The following is a 14,831-nucleotide window of genomic DNA, read 5'->3' on the forward strand; positions in this document are numbered from 1 at the left end:
TTAATTTCTCAACATTAAAATAACTTAAAATGCTATGAAAAAATATGTCTTGTCTTGGTGAAAACATTCATTTTAAAGTTTATGTATATTCACTTGTTAGCTAGTCTACTCGTCCTTAGGATTTGTTTACAATTCACTATTCTTTTCCACCCTTCATATTTGAAGGTTAAGACTACTAAAAATTAGAAGTCCCTGAGTGAATTTTTTCTTCCCATATCATAAATAATTTTGGAAATCCAACTTTCAAAGTAGAACTACTCCTTATTATATTTGTGGACACTAGCACACACGTATGGACAGTTAGCTCACCACAATGCCTGGCATGCAGTAAGGATGAGTGTTTGCTAAATGTTTGTTCAACATATACATATATGAAGCACCTACTGTGTGTCAACTATTGTGCAAGGCATGAGGGGTACATAGGGCAGAAGACACAGCAGCTCTCCTCACAGAGCTCTGCAGTTTAATGGAGGGTTTAAACAGTTTCCAACTTTTTCAACGTTCAACACTAACCCAATACAGCTTTAAGAAAGCTGAGCAAGACTGCCTGAGGGTGTCACAATCTGTGGTATCTATTGACCACTTTCTGGATTTCTGGAAAGTGTTGCCATATTCACAGACTTTCTGCTGTGGATAGTTTTTGTTTGTTTCTTTCTTTCTCAATTGTTTTGTGTTTGTTTCAGTTTTTCTGCTTTGACTTTTGGTCTTTGAGTAAGAAGAAACAAACAAGAGTGAACCTTCCTATACCCACGGGAGTGGTCCATTTTGCTGACTGGAAATGAAAGGCTGAGAGTGTGTGAGGAATAAAAGCTTGATGGGTCTCCCAAGATGGCTCCCTCTAAGGAAACGGAAAATGTAAGAGCTGGTCTTGTCTATCTCCTCATTCAGGAAGATGGCAAGAAGCTAAGGCAAAGATACTCTAAAATGATTCCAGGATATTGAGATGTTTGATCAAAAAGCAGAGCCTGACACACTTAAACTCTCCAAAGTGATTTCCCCAGTCAGATGAAGAGAAAAAAGTCAGGAAAGTTACTCTGAAGGAAGAAAAGGCAGTCAAGCCAAGACATCCTAAGGTCGACTTGGCCTCCCCAGAATTAACAGGCGTGACAAGGAGAGAGAATCACTAACAGTATGTCCAAAGCACAGCACAGGTATAAAGAACGAAGGTTTTCATATTTACAATCAAACACCAGAGGCTGCAGTCTTGGCACATGTGAGACAAAGAGGGCAGAGGAGGTGGCGGCGCTGTAAACCTGAAGTTTTGCTCCCATAAAGACTAGGAGTGACAGAAAGCCTTGCAACCTCCCCAATGAGTTTAGTATTACCTGACACCCTGGCTGACCCCAGAAAAAGAATGACTCATTAATAGAGCTCATGCTGTGTGCTATTTTGGTGCAAAATGCTTTATGCACATTATCTCATTTAATTTTCTCTCTAGGTACCTCCTTTGCTTTTCGTCCTCAAATTACAAATGATGGAACGGGCAATTTAAAAGATTAGGTAGTTTCTCAGTCACGTCTCAGAGACAAAACTTGAACCCGGGTCTCAAACTCAAAGTGCCAGCTTGGAGAACAGCTAGGGAAAGCTACAAGATCTACATCAGACTGACGTGAGTTAGAAAGAAGCCTTTATTGTGTAACTCCAGTGGGATGCTGTGGTTGTTCTCATTGGAACACAGCCTTTCTTACCCTGAATAATACAGAAACTCCCACCACATCAGATACTCTGTGCCTTCTAAGTATCTGTGAGTTGGATGTGTGGATGAATAAATGAATAAATAAATATAGGCACCTACCAGGGGTTAAAATCTTTATTATCTAACATACTGGCTAAATTTAATTATGATAACAACCCTGGGGGTATCAGACTAGTCCAGACTTTGTAGTATAAAGCTTTTCTCTGCTGCCTTGGCCATATGTTACTTTCTGATGCCTTATATCTATACAGCATTTTTTCCATAAAAATCTGCTGATGTAAATTTTACCATTCTTTTTGTTTGTTTTGTTATCGCCGGTGAGAAAACTAAGGCTTAGGTAATTTTAAGTAACTTGTAAAAGATCACATAATTATTAAATATCAAAACCTAATTTTAAATGCAGCTTTTCTTCCTCAAAGTTAGTTGTTTTTCTTTTTTAGTTTTTTGCACTATTAGAACTTTCTCCAATTGTAGCTCTTGATAATCTGAACATCCTAGAAAATAAATGAAGGAAAGGTTCTCTTTTTTAAGCCTGGTCTCCATTTATTAACTTGCTAATGTTGCAGTGTGAATTTGAGTGATTTAAAAATCATTTCTGTATATAATGGACAATTAATATATCAAAGGATTATATACTTAATCTGTACCATAACAGTTATTTTAATGAAAATATATGTTTCAATTTAAGTTATGTCAATTTAAATCATGCTCTCTATTGACTAATTGCTGTCCTAATGAACTACTTCTATCATAAGATTTTCCTAACAGTAAAACTCATTTCAAACTCTTATCTCAGAAGGCTATATTCAGACATGAAAGGAGGGCAGAAAACTCAAGTCAGACAGGTGTGAAATAGGAGGAAATAATCTCATAAACTCTATTTAGTTTTCCTTCTTGTTTTCATTGATCCCAATTCTGACTTGTCCATGCGCATTCCTGCCACCATCCCACCCTCATAGCTGTCAAAACAGGTGGAGAGGGAAAGGGCCCTTCCATTCCTTCTGCAGCAAACCATGCAGGACCAAAGGAGGAATGGAAAGGTGAGTTATTTTGCTAGTACCATGTAGCTGCTCACTGATACTTGGTAATTGGCTCAACATAAATGAGAGTTAAGAATAGAACGTGTGGTTTGTCATGAATGGATTGGGAAATACTGATTTCATTGATTGCCATTAAGTTCTATCACTATGCATCCAGTTGGAAAAAATACTTTTAATTATTAAACATTAGAAGTTTAATTCACCATTAAGAATGACTCAATTTTACTATCTATTTAAACTCTTTAAAACATCCTCTCTTAGCCAAATATTTTGACAAAATTGAAAAGTACTGATAGTGTCTTACTATGAGTTATTTAATTTTGATTTGTATGAAAGACCCACAGATATATAAACTAAAATGAAATTTTAAATATTTTCTTTGATATTTGAAGGCTGATTACTTTCTGGAGGAATACTTGAATATATCAATAATCATGTTAGGGTTGTATTAGATGGGGGCCTCCCTGTTATGATGGAGATTGGCCACTTAACTTTTTATATGATCATTTTCCTCCCTAAGTGCTATGTTAGTGCATCCCCAGTGATCATCAAGTTGCACAAGCTACAGGGAGAGATTACTTCTGACTCCACTCCATAATTAAAGGAATTTCCAGGTAATGACACAACCACAGTTTGCCTGTCTTAGACTTCTGGAACTGCAGAAATATGATCTTTGTGATATAAAGTAATTTGTAACCTCCATGTCTATATCATCTGGCACATTTGTTTCAATCAATACTGATGGTAACTTTCTTCTGGTTTTTTTTTTTTTTTGCTGAGGAAGATTCGCCCTGAGCTAACATCCATTGCCCATCTTCCTCCTTTTTTTTTTTTTTTGCTTGAGGAAGATTAGTCCTGAGCTAACATTTGTGCCAATGTTCTTCTATTTTGTATGTGGAATGCTTCCACAGTATGGCTGATAAGTGGAGTAGGTCTGCGCCCAATATCTGAACCTGGCAACCCAGGCCACTGAAATGGGACACATGGAACTTTAACCACTCAGCCTTGGGGCTGGCCCCACTTTCTTCTGGTTTTAAATTTCTATCAAACTCTCCTTTCCTTTGTTGTGGGTATAGAGTCAAACACTTTTCACTGGAGGAATAAGACAGGAAAGTCAATGACTAGGCACATGCATGTCTTAAATCAGAACCACCCAGCATCTACTTTTATAGCCAAGTTGGAAGAAAAGCTTATTTGGGAGTTTTTAATATCAAAATAACAGCTTTAGTTTTTTAGTTTTGGCCCTTCTACATGTCACTCAGAATGGAACCAGATGTTATAGAAATTCACTTGTGAAAATCCTATACAGAATGTTTTTTAGGCTGAGTAACTTAATTTTTAAATCTTAATGGTATTATTTGAATCATTTTTTTGAATAAATTTTCATTGTTTTGATACTCTAAAAAACTAAATTTAACTCTCAGATTTGGAGCTTTTCAGGGATTCTGAAAGGGAGTGATATTACCCTGAAGGGGTGATAATTAGTTACTCGGGAGTTGAAAAAAATCTCACTCTTTTTATGTACATAATGTACAGTATGTACACTAAAATGTCATGGGAAGATCAGATAAAAATGCCTAAAGGCTTCTAAGGGAGCAATAATCAACACAAAGTTGAGAAATACTGTGCTATTCTGAAGTATTTGAAGGTCAGGAGAAAAGTCAACATATGATATAAATTTCATAGCAATTCATAGAACTATTCAGTTTCCAGTTGCTGTATTTTATAAATGAAGACAACACTATTACTTAAACTTCCTTCATTTTAAACTACTTTTGATAAGTTATGTTTCAGGAACAGAAACCTGCCAGCTCTAAATTATCCATAAATAGCTTTTTATTTCCTCCTATGGGACATAGAGTTATAAGTGAGATGTTTATCCACCGTGAAATGTTTTGCTTATATCCTAGATACTTTTTTTAATTGAGATATAATTGACATATAACATTGTGTAAGTTTAAGGTACACAACATGTTATTTTGATACAATTATATGTTGCAATATGATTACCATCATAGAGTTAGCTAACACTTCTATCATGTCACATAACTATCATTTCTTTTTTGTGGTGAGAAGAATAACATCTATTTAATATTATACTTTAATATTTATACTACAGTATTGTTGACTATAATACTATGCTGTGTGTTAGATTTCCAGAACTTGCCTGCTAGTTTCAGGTTTGTACCCTTAAATAGCATCTTCCCAGTTCCCCCATCCCCAGCCCCTCATAACCACCAACATACTCTGTGTTTTTATGAACTCAGTTTTTTTAGATTCCACATACAATTGATATCACACACTATTTTTCTTTTCTTTGTCTGAGTTATCTCACTTAGCATAATGCCCTCAAGGTCCATCCGTGTTGTCACAAATGGCAGGATGTCCTTCTTTCTCATGACTGAATAATATTCCATTGTATATATAGCACGTCTTCTTCCTCCATTCATGTGTTGATGAACATACAGGTTGTTTCTGTATATTGGCTGTTGTGAATAATGAGCACAGATATCTCTTTGATATCCTGTTTTAATTTCCTTTGGGTATATGCCTAGAAGTGGAATTGCTGGATCATATATTAATTCTATTTTTAATTTTTTGAGGAACTTCCGTACTGTTTTCCACAGTGGCAGAACCAATTTACCTTCCCACCAACAATGTACAAGGGTTCCCTTTTCTCCACACCCTCACCAACACTTATTATCTCTTGTCTTCTTGACGACAGTCGTTCTAACAAATGTGAAGTGATATCTCATTGTGTTTTTGATTTGCACTTTCTTGATGATTAGTAATGTTGAACATCTTTTCATGTACCTGTTGTCCATTTAGGTGTCTTCTTTAGAAAAATGTGTATTTAGTCCCTCTATTAATGATAATTTAGAGTTTATAGGCGTTTTTCCATCACCACCCTTCTTTCTAGGTGGGTCACTTATTGACTTTGAATAAGCACTACACAAATGCACATTTGGGTACTACTAGTCTCTAACCAGGTGAAACCACTGATTTAATATTTAGTTTTAAGTGATGTGCTTACATGGGTGTAAATTATATACTTGGAATTCTTAGATAATGGACATACTTATTTCCTTCACAGAGAGAAGTTTTGCTATTCTGAGTCCACATTTAAAATATCTAAGAGTGGCGTTGACTGTGGGGAAAGTAATATTTTAATTCACAAAAATTTGAAAAGAACAGATTATTAAATTACTACTAACTATATACATATAATATATAATAGCTATGTTTATATAATAACTAAATATAGTAATCAACAGCAAAAATAATCAGAACTCTCAATTTATTTAATATGTTTGTACTTAGTCTTAAAAGAAAAAAGGCAAGGAAAAAAATTAGAAATTTTTTAGACTTCGTGACATAGAAATTCAGTCTAGGATACGCCATACAGTCATTATAGATTAAGAAAGGTCCCAATCTCTTTTTACCTTTCTTAGCTGTAAGCCAATATATATAAGTATATATAATATATAAGTGCCAAATTCTCTCTCTCACCACATATATATAACATATGCGTATATATTTTTATAATATATATATTACTTACACATATACATATAGAGAGAGAGGGAGAAGAGAATCGACATTCCTACATCATCACCTTAAGGTACCCATGAATACTTCCTTACATTCACAGTATTCTCCTGTCATACCAAAGTAGTAATGTAATTAACATATTATTTAAATACGAGGAACAATGAATATTATATATGGAAAATAAAAGAAAAATTGAGATGATTGGGAGAATGCAAATATTCAATTTCTCAATGACTGAAATGATCAAAGGTCAATGTGTCTTCTAAAATAGTAAATCTTATATATGAAACTCTGATTAAAAATCTAAAAATTGAAGAAAATGCAAAGTTATCTCTGGATTTTTTTTTTTTTTTTCTGAGAAAGACTGGCCCTAACCTAACATCTGTTGCCAATCTTTCTCTTTTTGCTTGAGGAAGATTGTCCCTGAGCTAACATCTGTGCCAACACTCCTCTATTTTGTACATGGGATGCCACCATAGCATGGCCTGATAAGTGGTATAGGTCCATGACCAGGATCCAAACCTGCAAACCCTGGACCTCCCAAGAGGATTGCACTGAACTTAACCTCTATGCCCACTGAGCGGGCCCTCCCTCTGGAATTTGTTAAAAAGAATTTCTAAAAAGTTTCATGGAAAATATTTTGCACCATCTTATGTGCCAAATCATAAAGTATTTAAAATTGTGGATAGGAAAATTGGAGATCAAGAACTTGGTGAGAAAGCAAGAAAATGCTTTCAATCTCATGTCATGATAAGCAGAAAGTATAATTTCCTGGCTGTAGTTTCTATGCACAGGTATTCTTTAGGGTTAATTACATTGTAGTATGTCTTTGAAGAAAAAAAAGGCACACTTTGCAAAATGCTAAATGACTTCTGGTCACCTTTGGACTCTTTTCATTTTTCTTTTTTTAAAGATTTTATTTTTTTTCCTTTTTCTCCCCAAAGCCCCCAGGTCCATAGTTGTATAGTCTTCGTTGTGGGTTGTTCTAGTTGTGGCATGTGGGACGCTTCCTCAGCGTGGTTTGATGAGCAGTGCCATGTCCGCACCCAGGATTCGAACCAACGAAACAGTGGGCTGCCTGCAGTAGAGCACGTGAACTTAACCACTCGGCCATGGGGCCAGCCCCTGGACTTTTTTCTTAAATGTTCATTAATTACTCTAGACTCTGGATTTAGGTTCAAGAACTGGCATAGGTGCCAGAGGAAGACAAGAAATAACCAGAGAAACCGACATATCCATCAGTAGATGTTCTAGGCAACGAAAGCACCTCTTTTTCATTATCAAATTTATAAGCACGGATTTTCATAGACTGATTTTGTATATGCTAAGGTAAGCAGAGTAAAGGGCCTCTAGTGGAACCATTAATCATAGTATAGGATTTGGTAAGACTGGGACCCCATAGTGTTTTAGTCACTCAAGTATCAAATGTTCTCTCGTATTTTGCAATGTCTCGTTGTCACTAAGGATAGCATTCAGAAAGTCTCCAGGGTATTAAGTATCGATATCAATTCAATAGGAATAGATAGATCCATTATATATATTGATTGGATAAGCAACTTACACTATACCAGAAAAATTATTATGTATTAAGAAACTAAATTCTTGAATAACATTGGAAAATTAGAAAATTAAATGGAAAAATAAATTTATAATTTGATAAATGTACCAACATATATTCTGGATCTTTTTTAAAGCATCAATATTTGAAATAGTATTTAGTGTCAAAATAAAAAGTACTTCAAATGATGATTTCTTAAATTATTACCATCATATAACTAGTGCTCCAAAATTACTCACAGAAGTGTTTTTTATAATCTGAATAAAGCCTCATGTTTCTATATATGTTTAATAATTTAGTTATTCTCATGATCTTGCAATCATATATATTATTATTTTTAAAATTTAATATTCCTGTGGGGACATATGACAAGCTGATCAATACTGCATAGTTCCTGGTTATGATCAAAGATTCCAAATAATTTAACTGTTAAAGTGAAATTATGCGTAGGCTCAGTAGGAAGCTAAGTTACCACTTTAATAGACCATAGCCATGCCATGTGAGAAGCTATGAAAAGTTCATTCCAACCAAAGTGGTACCATATTGAATTATGTATTATCTAGTAAAAATTTTTGCCTAAAGCACTATTTTTACTTTTGTATAAATCATATTCTAGGTCTTGTTATCATTTTATTGTCTCATGTAAATACCAGGACTAGGAATACTCAATAACACCTATTTTACTGAATTATGCAATTTTTCAATAAAAATTTTATCATAATTTTCAAATTTAGATACTTTTCAGAGCTTGTTTTGAGCAAAAAAAATTGCAAGATATTAATGGAAAACTACTTATTGGAAAGAGATACTACTTGTTTGATTTACCTTGGTTTGAACTAGAACTTTCTATGTGACCAGCTTAATGTTTAAAGAAAAACAATGGTTTTAAGGAGGAATGATAGAGTAGAAATTATTTCCTGTAACACACTAAAATGAAAACCAAATTTATCATTTTTCACCCCTTCTTAAAATTTTTCAAAGATAAAAAGAATTGTATTTTCTTTGGTAATCTCTATTTTTGTTCCTCTTTAGTTGTACTTAGTTCCAGTTGAAAGAAACCCTAATATAAATACTTTGATCACATCATCTTTTCACATACTTATTTTGATGCCAGCTTCCTCATTTAAAGAAAAAATATCTGGCCTAAATTATCTCCTCATCTCCCTTAAGTCTATATTGATGCAGGGTGAGGCAGTCTTCAAATACAAGATAGTCACCTGCAAACAGGCATTTACTTTTACATGTAAAAATCTACCATGTCCATAATATAAAGAAGAGCCTAAACAGATCAAAAGCTTTGATGAATTTTTGCAAGACTTGAAGCAGATAGTATATTACTGTAGAATAAACCAGAGCTGCGAAAGTTGAAACCCACAAAAGAGACGGCAGCGGCAAAGATGAAAATGTGACACCTGGAAAGAAAAAACTGTGTGCTCAAGAGAGACAGTGACTTTATCATTGAAGATGGGAGACACTTGAGCATGCGTAATTGTTGATGGGGAAGACCCTGCTGCAAGAGCAAGCCCAAAGGAACAGAATGCAAATTGAACAACCATTTGAGGTTTTGACGTTCATGTTAAAATGTTAATGGTGACAATAACATGTTCTGTTATACAAGTTTTTTCACTTCTGCTTAGTTAGATACTCGGGAATGGGTATAGAGAATAGAGGTAACAGGGTTCATCCAGGTTTGAGTTTTCACCAAATATGATGAAAAGACAGATTGTGGAAGTTGGTTGCTAGCGAGAATGTTTTTTAAATCATGGATCATGAGATCTAAAGAGGATAAGATATGGAGGGGGGAAAAGAAGGGCTGAGGAGTGTGTAATTGAAGAATATAGTGACAGAGTAATTGAAAATGCAACTGAGAAGCCTCCACGACATCTTCCATCAAGGATGAAAGCAAAATGATGAGTTTCAAATATGCCATGATTTAGAAATGGTACTGAAGCACGTCCTTGATCAAAAAACTTATTTAATGGCCTCTAATACATTAAAAAAGAAATCTATGGAAGTCAATATAATAGGATCCATAAAGAAATGGAACTCACCCAAAATATAAAAGAAATCCCAGATAGACAGTTTGGCCACGGGTCTGGAATGTAATCAATATAAATGAGAACAGAAAGCTAGAGGGCTCTTAGTTAAATGTTTTCATGAAGAAAGAGGGAACTTAACAAAAAAGGTGTGATTAAGAATCTGGGCATTCTTAGTCATATAACGAGGAGGGCAAATTTCTTGTCTTAAAAATTACAAAGAGAAAGAAAGGAATTAAAGTTGCAGGCAAAACAGAGTTGCCCAAGATGAATCAACTATGAGTCAGATGGAAATAAGGCACATTTTTAAACATTTAATATATGCTACTTGATTCTCCACTGGATAATATGTAGAGCAATAGTGTTGTCAATAATGTCTATGGTTTTTCAATGTCTATGGACATTAAAGAGTAACAAAACATATATGGTATAAAATTTGACAGTGTAAAATAATATATAAAACTGAAGTGTGTCGGGATGAGGAGGAGACTATAGGTAGATAGATGAGAGTGTAGTGGAAAATCAAAAAATAAAGATTTGTTTTATGACTTAAAATATAAAGTTGTTAGAAGAATTAAAAATAGTAACATAACTAACCAAACTTGAAGTCAGGGAATAATGAAAGTGGGAAGTTACGTATTTCATTTCACTTCCTCATCTTCCATGTAGGTAACGTATATCATTGATCAACTAGGATTCAGAGGTAAAAGAATAATATTTAGGATTATTGTTTTTGTAACTGACAGAAGAACTAAAAACAGAAAACGCTGAAAGTTTTAATATTTTGGACACATGAAAGGAGGCAAGGTGTGACAGAGAGTATTACTTTTAATTAATATCTTTTTTAGTCTTTGGGCATTTGTTTATAATCTATTTGTTTATAGCCTAGTATAAAGATAACACACCTTTATTTCCTGGTTCCTTGAAACATTTTGACTCTATTTTAGTTTACTGCAGGCCATTCTCCTTGGGACCTTCCCATGAAGACCACCCAAGACACAGAGGCAGGAAATGGAATGACTGAGTAATTGCTCATTGGTTTAAGTTACGCTACAGCTTCGCATTCCTTAATAATTGCCATTTTACTTTAGATACAATTCAAGGTATAAATCTATGTTTCATAAATCCCTAAATAACTACACTCTAACTGCTTTTGAGATTGTGCTCCACAGTAGGCTCATTTGGAAAATTATGATTAACAAATGATGAACTATGCTTCTGGCAATTCCCAAATACTATCCTTAGGGAGTTAGAGACAGATTGTCTCACATGAAGGACCCACTGTTGTAGAACTCTCAGACTTGGCCATGCCTTAGCGTCATTCTTAAAAGTGTAGTACAAGATTTTTTCTAGGTTTTGGTATATAACTATATTAGTCAGGATTCTCCAGTGAAATATAACCAAAAGGATGTATGTATATATTATATACAGACAGAGAAATTTATTTCAAGACATTGGCTCATGCAATTATGGAGGCTGGCAAGTCCAAAATCTGCAGAGCAGGTGGCCAGGCTGAAGCCCCGTGGAAGAATTAATGTTGCTGCTTGAGTCCAAGGCAGCTAGAGGCAGAATTCCTTGTTCCTTGGCAGATCTCAGTCTTTTTTTCATAAGGCCTTCAATTGATTGGACAAAGCCCACCCACGTTATGGGGGGTGATCTGCTTTACAGAAAGTCTACTAATTTAAGTGTTAATCTCATCCCAAAACTGTCTTCACAGAGACATCTAGCCTGATGTTTGACCAAATATCTGGCTACCATGGCCCAGCCAAGTTGACACATAAGTGTAACCATCACAATGACTATTATGACTATATATGATGATTTTAATTTTTAAATTACCATTTAAGATATCTACCATAAAAGGCACAAACTAAAAGATTAATTACTGCAAATTCAATGCAAATAGAGTATTGAATTTCAGCAATTACCACAGACAGCACTAAAATACCACAAACATGCAACTAACATAAGGCTTGCTCCCTGATCTCCAAGAAATTTTCTTTTTCTACACCTAATATTATATTCACCCTACTTCTCAAGGCTTCTGGATAAATTTGTAAAGGCTGATTGAAAATGAACAAAGTGAACAAATGGAAATTTCTTCAACTTTTCATTTCTTGCTGTAAATTTTATAAGATTACCATGCTTAGTTTCTCAATCTCTGCTTCTTCTATCCTGTGTAAAAAATTAGCCAGTAAAAATATGTCCTCAAATCAATTCTACATTTCGACTTTATCTGTTCCCATATAATGCCACCTTAAAATCTACACACTTAAACCATAATAATTCTAATATAATTTAACACATTGTTCTAACTTACATTGTAGAAATAAATTTTCGCTGTAAAATTTTACTTCTTAATGTGAAATGAGCAAAACTATTCCAGCAATAAGTGGCCATTACTTTTTATCCATTTTCCAGTAAAATTGACAAAAATTCCCACAGACCTGCTAGCTTTGTTTTATGTGCTAACACTGAAGCAGAGTTTAGATAAGATTAGAGATTCTTATTTACTTTCCCTCATTGCTGACTTTGGTGTGTACTTAAATGGTTGTCATGTTCTGATTCTGGCTCAAGGGAATATAAATTTTAGGCGAGTTAATGAGAGAAGAATGTATGCGCATGTAGTCAATAGACACACATTTTGTGTGTGTATATTCATATGTATATCTATGAAATACATGCACAATGATACTTATAATTTACTTACGTAGTCTCTCTAGCCATTAATGTTAGATGCGTGTATTCCATCTGTGTGTACCCTTTTGTGGAAGAAGTCTGCCTTCACTGTTCCAAATGATTCAAGAAAATATGAAATTGGTGTATAAATCTCTGTATGTGGAGAGAAAACCAGAACAAGCATGCTATCAGATTACTAATCTGGGTATGATTTATAACTTGGGAGATAAAATTATTCAGAGATACATTTATAAAAGGTGGAAGTTTGTAGAAAATATACAAAATATCTTGTTGAGACCACTCATTCTAAAGCCAAGGATTCTGCAGCTTGTAAAAGTCGTGTGATTTTTCCCTGATCATATATGAAGTGAGTGGCAGGAGGGAAATTGGAGGTCAACTTTCTTGAAGATTAGTTCAGACCCACATCGTTGTTCTGCTGAGACCCAGCTTTTCATATTATGCTTCATACTTGGTAGATCCCATGTGCAAAGAGATTTAGAGTAAATCTAACAGAACTTGGGGAAAAAAAGAAACTGTTTCCACAAGAACAGACCGATTTTGGTTTTAAGAATAAAAAACAGATTGGTCAGAAAGATGAGACATAATTAACAGAAACTAGTGAAACTACAGGAGACATAACTAATAGAAAATATCCAAGTGGAAGGATGAAGAGAGATCATTTGTTTGTGTGTGCAATGCAGGTTCTGACTCACAAAGCAGTGACAGCATCCATTGTACTGAGCAACAGTCAGCTCCTTCCTGAAAGGCATGAAGTTTGGCTACAGCCAAAAATGTAGCTAGTTTTAAAAGTCAGAAATACATCAGCATCAAAATGTTATGATTAGTCAACAAATATATCTTGCATGGATTTTAAGTTCTGCAAAAAACTTTCCGGAGCGATTTAATAACTACAGTTTTCAAGTAGACCAAGGGCTCTCATGAAGAAAATGGTGAGCAGCTGTTTTCTAACGCCATATATAGGGCACGTAGTTTTATGAAGATATAGCACAATAAAACAGGCTTAAACAATACCATGAGGCTTTGTGAGATACCTGAAAGACAGAGGTAATAGCAGTGTCTGTTATTTTTTTAGTTTGATGAAGAGAGATGATTCTTCTGAGCTCTTTAAAACTGGAAAAGAATCTTGGTGTGAGGTGGATTAAACATGGTCTGCTTAACGAAGGTATTAAGGATGCCGGCTCAAGCTCCTTTTGACTCTACGATTGTGCCATACTTTAACAGTATTATGTCTCCAGAAATGCTTTTCAAAGGTCTCAAATGGAAATTGAATTTTGTTTGACCTCAGGCAAGTTATTAAACTTTCTGGACGTCAGGTTTTCATGTAAAATGAGGAGGTCAAGTTAGACTGGGGTTTTCAAAATGTGTCCTATTTATCTGCAGGCGAAGATACGCCAGGGGGGGGAATTAAGCAAGGCTCACGGACTCTGTCCTTTACCTGCATAGCTCGATCGTAGCTGCTGGAAAAACTGATTCTGAATTTTGTTTGAGTAAAGATCTCCGAGTTCCCTCCCAGGAACAATAAAGCCCAGTAAAATGAGTTCTGACTCTGTTACAGACCCAGGTTCAAATGCACTTGCAATGGTCTGAAATGGGACATGAGACTGAACGTCTCCGAGTCTCGCCGTCTTTGTCTATAGGCACCCGTAATAGCACCTCTTGATGGCAAAGTGCCGCAGAAAATGGAGAATCTTTTTACTTTCAGCTTTATAATCTATGATGCATTGCTTTTGCTTTTCTCTCTGCCAGAATTACTAACATTTCTCTCAAATGTGCCAAAAAGAAGATTTTTTTAGCCAACTGAGAAAAAATAAAAAAAGAAAAGCAACGCTTTCTCTGGTTACAAGACACAGACAAACCCTGTTTGTTGGTATGAGTATATATCCATCCATGTTAGAACCACTTTAAAATATGTTCTTTGAGGTACTATGGGACCATCTTGGATATAATGCAAAGTAAATCTTTGAATTAACTATTGCAAACATTTATTTGACTACAATACAGCCATTACATGTATGTTACTGTATTAACTCTGTGTGTATAAATATAATACATATGTACACACTTACATATGTCTTCTTTTTGTCTCTCACTTTATTTTCCGAATTAAGTGGCTTGAAAAGCTCGACCTCAGCTGTCCAGTACCTCCAGCAAAAGCAAAAACAGGCAGAGAAAAATGTATATTATTGGTAAAAGTAAAAACCCTAGAGGAACCACACTCGTCCATCCTCTGTGTTACGTTTCGTCCTATC

The sequence above is a fragment of the Equus caballus genome, chromosome 18, assembly GCF_041296265.1.
Source record: "Equus caballus isolate H_3958 breed thoroughbred chromosome 18, TB-T2T, whole genome shotgun sequence".
Lineage (NCBI taxonomy): Eukaryota > Metazoa > Chordata > Mammalia > Perissodactyla > Equidae > Equus > Equus caballus.